At 32.3% G+C, this 6,003-nt stretch overlaps 1 pseudogene; it reads left to right on the top strand.

Annotated features, from left to right (window-relative positions):
* Positions 1-495: 495 nt before the first annotated feature.
* LOC139859483 (vacuolar protein sorting-associated protein 35B-like) lies at positions 496-1,838 on the top strand (annotated as a pseudogene).
* The last annotated feature ends 4,165 nt before the right edge of the window (positions 1,839-6,003 follow it).

Genomic DNA, 6,003 nt, shown 5'->3' with positions numbered 1-6,003 from the left:
GTCGGTTACCAGGTGTTCAATCCATATGAATGATTTTTATGCAGATGCATGATGTTTATGAGAAATGAAATGAAAATCTTGTGGTCTATTAAATTAATGGAAATGATTATTTATGATAAACTAATGAACTCACCAACCTTTTGGTTGACACTTGAAAGCATGTTTATTCTCAGGTATGAAAGAAATATTTCGCTGTGCATTTGCTCATTTTAGAGATATTACTTGGAGTCATTCATGACATATTTCAAAAGACGTTGCATTCGAGTCGTTGAGTTCATCAAGATTATTATTAAGTCAATTATAGTTGGATATATTATGAAATGGTATGCATGCCGTCAACTTTCGAAGTAATGAAAGTTTGTCTTTTAAAAACGAATGCAATGTTTGTAAAATGTATCATATAGAGGTCAAGTACCTCGCGATGTAACCAAATGTAATGTATTCGTCCAGATGGATTAGGACGGGTCGTTAGATGTTTCCATATTTTTTTTAAATATGGTTATATTATATGCTAATGTTTTGGCTTGTCGTATCAGACAATTGAGGTTTTGTCTATGGTTCCGATGCAGAGCTGTTTATGCTTGTTCTCATCTATTTTGGGTTGAGGATCAAGATGGAATCAAGGATGGTGAAAGGTACATTATCATGCTGACCTGCTTCATTACTTGTTGCATATGAATATAGGAGAATAAATGGGCGGGTTGGGAGGGTTAGTATCGGGTCAAATAATCCGTTTGATTCTTTGGACTTTTCGGGTTTCACTTTGTGATCGGTTAAAACAGGTTCGAATCAAATGGTTGATTTTATATGGGTGGGCATGGCTTAACATGAAACACATAATATCCATTATTTTGAATGTGGTTATATCAACAATTAGTATGTCATAAGTATATAATTTCTAGAACAATATAGTTTTGTGAAATATACGGAGTAATAAATTAGAAGGTTGGCTTGCATGAAAAAACATTATGGGCAGAAATACATAACCTCAATCAACTCATAAATAAGTTAATTGTCTGAGATTTGATGACTTAGGATCATAACAATCTTATAAAGTTTTTATTGAACGGCTCAACAGTTTTATTAAGTAGTTGGATTACATCGTTTTTTGTATGATGCAGAGTATTGCTTTGCTTGAAGCTTGCCCTAAGAATTGCAAAATGCGGCTCAACAAATGGCGAATGTAACAAAAGGTAGCAGCGGATCAGTCGTGCTCTTCATCGAGATTCTGAACAAGTAAGTAATTATCCACCTAAAATCTACTCTTATAATAGGTCCTTGTTAAGTGAAGATGTGGTGATATTAACGTGTGATTCTTTTCGGGACTTTTTAAATCCCAAACGGATTTAATAAAAAAGTTCGCTAAAAAGGAAATTGGCGAAAGGATAAAACAGGGTAATGGTTCGCCCCTAAAGGGTATTTTTAACACAAACTATTTTTTTAATGGATTTATTTAAACAGTTACATGATACGTATAATATTATATACTTGGTGCATTAGTTTCTACTAAATGAAAGTGAACATGATAATGTTCACAGGTTAGCACAACCTGACACACTCCAAATTAATTTCATGTTTTAAATCATAACCATGTTTGATATCAACATATTTTGGAATGTAATTTCAGGTATTTGTACTTTTATGAGAAGGGAAATAAACAAATCACCGTTGCTTCAATTCAAGGACTAATTGAATTAGTAACGAATGAAATGCAAAGTGATAGTACAACATCCGATGCAGCTGCTGATGCTTTCTTCGCCAGTACAATCCGCTATATGCAGTCCCAAAAGGACAAGGGTGGAGCAACACGGGGGAAATTTGAGCCAATCAAGGTTTAATAATTTATGCTATCGTGTAATAATAGTTGCCAAGCTTCGCAGGGGTTGAGGTACCAAAATGATTCCCGCTTTCAAATTTCCTGTGCGTTGGATTCTCGGTTGAGAGTATGTGATGTATGGTTGTCTATAATTTTTGCTTCCCTGATTGTTTCATGCCTCCAAATTTGGAATGTGTAACTTAACAACATAGCGTCGATTTGAAAGTTTCTGAGATAGTAGAATATCGTTGATTTACTGGAACGAATTCTAGCTTTACTTGGAAAACTTAATTTTGAATACACACTCTGAACATATTGACTGTTGTTAAAGATGACTGTAAATACATGCCAGATAAACTTGTATTTGTTCGATACATTGCTACGTTTATGTTTTTGTCTTTACCGTCTCCGCGCTATTTTCACTTGTGTGTCTTATGTTTGTTCAAGTTTTGTTTTTTTTTTTTTTATTTATTTATTTATTTAGAACAAAAAAAAAAAAAAGTATGTAAGTTGGAGTCGCATGCCCCACTAATATAACATGACCAACTTTTTAATGACACACTTGATGTAGCAAAATGGAAAGTGGTCTCGTGTGTGTATACTAGTGTAAATCACAATGTTATCTACACCTTGACATGTTGTTCTTGTAGTTGTTCTTCTTCTTATACTTGGCACACATTCTCCATTACTCCAATCTTTAGAGTGTCAATTTTTTTCTGGATTTCAGTTAATTGCTCCTTAGATAACTGGTGGTGATCTTCCTCCAACTTAGACATAATTAATTCATATACCCCCTCCTCATGCTGCTGCTTCTTATTCTTCTTCTTCTGCTCAGGATCGCTGTACAAACATCCATACAATGCTTCTTCGTCCGTTCGTTCTTCTTCTTCTTCTTCTTTCTCCATTGCATCGAGAAACTCTTGATCAGACATCATGGGATCCTTCAAAACACACTAACAAAAACCAAGTCTCAGTGTTGTTGGCAACAAACCAAGATTAGTACGGACTAAAACTGTTGGAAGCTTCGACGAGCCCAACACACCCACTATAGAGGATCTATACTATAGTAGACTCACTACACCAACACTTTGAAGTTGGTTAGCCTTTAATTTTATAAATCCTTAGTGCACAATAATACTTAGGCGAAAGTGTCGACCATATATCATTTAGGCGGTATAACCGATCATGTATCACTTAGGCGGCAGAGCCGACCATATAATAGATACAACACAAGTGCACTAAGAACTTAAACACAAACTAAGGCTTAACCGGGAAACTTAACAAAGAACACTTTTATTAATACAAAATACAATTACAATATTACTTACAAGCTTTTCTTCTCTACTCACACTCTTCTCACTTCTTACTTCTTCTCTACTTCTCAACTCACTCTTTTCACAACTTCACACAACACAAATGAAATCTCCTCCCATATTTATACTACTCCATGGAACATTCTAGAACCTAGATATTTCCATGGATATATAAATATCTAGATATTTCTACAACCTACAAATATCTAGATTTTTCTTTTACATTTCAATTTCTAGATTTTTCTCTCATATTCTAATATCTAGATATTTTCTTATACATATTAATATCTAGATATTTTACCCATATACATTTACTAATTCCATATTATTCTAAATTTGCATTGTATTTTAACACTCCCCCTCAATGAAAATTTTCTTCCAACGATGTCTTGCAGACCATTCCAAGTGCTTCTCTGAATTTTGTAAACTTCGGTTTACTTAGGCTCTTGGTGAATATATCTGCAACCTGTTCATCTGTCTTTGTTGGCATTGTAGTGACCCGAACTTTTCCATGTTTATATATATTAATTGAGATTGATATTTACATGATTAAATGTTTCCAACATGTTAAGCAATCAAACTTGTTAAGACTTGATTAATTGAAATATGTTTCATATAGACAATTGACCACCCAAGTTGATCGGCGATTCACGAACGTTAAAATTTGTAAAAACGACATGACGATATATATATGGATATACATATGGTTAACATGAGATTATGATAAGTAAGTATCTCCATAAGTATATTAACAATGAGTTATATACATATAAACAAGACTACTAACTTAAGGATTTCGAAACGATACATATATGTAACGATTATCGTTGTAACGACATTTAAATGTATATATATCATATTAAGATATATTAATATATCATAATATCATGATAATATAATAATTTAACATCTCATTAGATATAATAAACAATGGGTTAACAACATTAATTGAGATCGTTAACTTAAAGGTTTCAAAACAACACTTACATGTAACGACTAACGATGACTTAACGACTCAGTTAAAATGTATATACATGTAGTGTATTTAGACGTATTAAAATACTTTTGGAAAACTTCAAGACATATATCAAAACACTCATACTTAACGAAAATGGTTACAGTTACTTTCCCATTCTTTTCTTTCATCAAGAATTCTAGTCGTATTCTTACCCGTATTATACACAGCTTCAAAACGTACTTACTGTGGGTATATACCAATAGGAACTAGCATGGGATTCCACTCTCGATTATGTCATGTATGACTAATCAATTTTAACTTCTACCATGAGCTAGTCAACTAACTAGAACTCCTTTTAACCCCACTCACCACTCACCAATTACCACTCATCATTCACTCCATTTCACTTCCAATTCTCTTTCTAATTCTCTCTCAACACACCCACACTATTATGAACGTATTTTTCCAGTAGTTAATCATCATCTTCATCAAAAATCACTTCAATAATCAAGCTATAATCATCATAGGAAGAACACTTCAAGAACACTTCAAAAATCCCTTCAAGTTTACTAATTTACTTCCAAGCTTTCTAATCCATTCCAAGTAATCATCTAAGATCAAGAAACCTTTGTTATATACAGTAGGTTATCTTTCTTATTCAAGGTAATATTCATATTCAAACTTTGATTCAATTTCTATAACTATAAACTATCTTAATTCGAGTAAAAATCTTACTTGAACTTGTTTTGTGTCATGATCCTACTTCAAGAACTTTCAAGCCATCCAAGATCCTTTGAAGCTAGATCATTTCTTGTCACTTCCAGTAGGTTTATCTACTAAAATTGAGGTAGTAATGATGTTAATAACATCATTCGATTCATATATATAAAACTATCTTATTCGAAGGTTTAAACTCGTAATCACTAGAACATAGTTTAGTTAATTCTAAATTTGTTCGCAAACAAAAGTTAATCCTTCTAACTTGACTTTTAAAATTAACTAAACACATGTTCTATATCTATATGATATGCTAACTTAATGATTTAAAACCTGGAAACACGAAAAACACCGTAAAACCGGATTTACGCCGTCGTAGTAACACCGCGGGCTGTTTTGGGTTAGTTAATTAAAAACTATGATAAACTTTGATTTAAAAGTTGTTATTCTGAGAAAATGATTTTTATTATGAACATGAAACTATATCCAAAAATTATGGTTAAACTCAAAGTGGATGTATGTTTTCTAAAATAGTTATCTAGACGTCGTTCTTTCGACTGAAATGACTACCTTTACAAAAATGACTTGTAACTTATTTTTCCGACTATAAACCTATACTTTTTCTGTTTAGATTCATAAAATAGAGTTCAATATGAAACCATAGCAATTTGATTCACTCAAAACGGATTTAAAATGAAGAAGTTATGGGTAAAACAAGATTGGATAATTTTTCTCATATTAGCTACGTGAAAATTGGTAACAAATCTATTCCAACCATAACTTAATCAACTTGTATTGTATATTATGTAATCTTGAGATACCATAGACACGTATACAATGTTTCGACCTATCATGTCGACACATCTATATATATTTCGGAACAACCATAGACACTCTATATGTGAATGTTGGAGTTAGCTATACAGGGTTGAGGTTGATTCCAAAATATATATAGTTTGAGTTGTGATCAATACTGAGATACGTATACACTGGGTCGTGGATTGATTCAAGATAATATTTATTGATTTATTTCTGTACATCTAACTGTGGACAACTAGTTGTAGGTTACTAACGAGGACAGCTGACTTAATAAACTTAAAACATCAAAATATATTAAAAGTGTTGTAAATATATTTTGAACATACTTTAATATATATGTATATATTGTTATAGGTTCGTGAATCAACAGTGGCCAAGTC

The sequence above is a fragment of the Rutidosis leptorrhynchoides genome, chromosome 7 (assembly GCF_046630445.1).
Source record: "Rutidosis leptorrhynchoides isolate AG116_Rl617_1_P2 chromosome 7, CSIRO_AGI_Rlap_v1, whole genome shotgun sequence".
NCBI lineage: Eukaryota > Viridiplantae > Streptophyta > Magnoliopsida > Asterales > Asteraceae > Rutidosis > Rutidosis leptorrhynchoides.
Note: the sequence above shows the minus strand (reverse complement) of the source record. Positions and strands in the feature narration are given on the sequence as shown.